Genomic DNA, 1,335 nt, shown 5'->3' on the forward strand with positions numbered 1-1,335 from the left:
AGCTTCCAGCGCCTGGCCATGCGTGGCACGTTTTCTGTGTCAGACAGGCGGGAAAGAAAAATCAGAGGACGACAGGTTTTATCTTTCTTTTGATGTTTCTTTTTTAATGTTGTGTTTTTGGGGGGATTTTTTTGGGTTTTGTTTTGCTTTTTGGGGGGTTTTGGTTTCTATACATGTGATGTGTGCGCGTGCGGGCTATGTGTATTGATCTTCTCTGTCGGTCTCCCTTGCCTGTCTCGCCTCGCCCCGCTCGCCTTGTGCTTCAACCGCTTGGGGGGATCCGGTTATTTGTTTTGTTTTTGTGTCTTGTTTTTGTCTCTGATGGGTTTTTGTTTTTTGCTAGCTGTTGTTGTTGTTGTTGTTGTTTGCTGGTATTTTTGTTTCTGGACGTATGTTTGTATATTTTATTTTTGTTAGTTTGTTTGGGGTTTTGTTATTGTTGTTGTTTGTTGTTGTTTTTTTTAAATTTGCGGACGCTCTGTTTACTCAGTTCGTATCATGTTTGACAAGGGAGCGGATGACTCTGGTTCGAATTCCAGACTGGGCGTTCTTGAATTCGGGCCGTTTTGTGGAGTTTTCAAGTCTCTTAACCGGTTTGGCTCGGTCCTATTTGAGACGGCCTTTAAATTTGGTGGGTGGATGGCGGGTGTTCTGGTGTTGTTTGCTCCTTCTTTCTTTTCAAATGTCTGTTTTGTCCATCTCTCTTGTTACTTTCTTGTAACACCTCTAATCTGCGGCACTTGCATGACCTAATTTTGTTGCAAGTGCCGTTACACTTTTACTAAAACCAGCAACCCCCACCCCCACCCCATTAAAGTAGGAGATTTTGACCTTTTGGTAACCGTATAGTGTTGATAGGACAGTTAAACCTGTGCACTTACTTTTCCTTAATTAAAGAAAAATTGTTTGATTTTGGAGATGGCTGGGTTTTGTTGTTTTTTTTTCTCTCTCATCTTCCTTCTTTTCCCTCGTGCCCCCATATAAAATGTTTCCCTTTTCCCACTTTTGAAAGCTGACAGGGTTTTTATTGGTTTTTTGTTTGTTCGTTTGTTTTTGAGTGTTGTATTTGTTTTTTGTTTTTTGTTTTTTTGGGTTTTTGTTCTAAAACTGGGTCTGATCGGTTTGGTTTTGCTGTCAAATTCTTTCTTGATCCTGCAACTGTCTGTCGATTAGCATATTTTTTCAACAGTTGCGTCTGGCTGGTTTCATGAAATATTAAGTAAAGAATATGTAAATATCTTGCAAAGCGCCACGAGCACAATTCGCGAGTGGGCACTAAAGAAATCTAAATGATATTATTATTATTATTATTATTATTATTATTATTATTATTAT

The sequence above is a fragment of the Aplysia californica genome, unplaced genomic scaffold (assembly GCF_000002075.1).
Source record: "Aplysia californica isolate F4 #8 unplaced genomic scaffold, AplCal3.0 scaffold00161, whole genome shotgun sequence".
Taxonomy (NCBI): Eukaryota; Metazoa; Mollusca; class Gastropoda; order Aplysiida; family Aplysiidae; genus Aplysia; species Aplysia californica.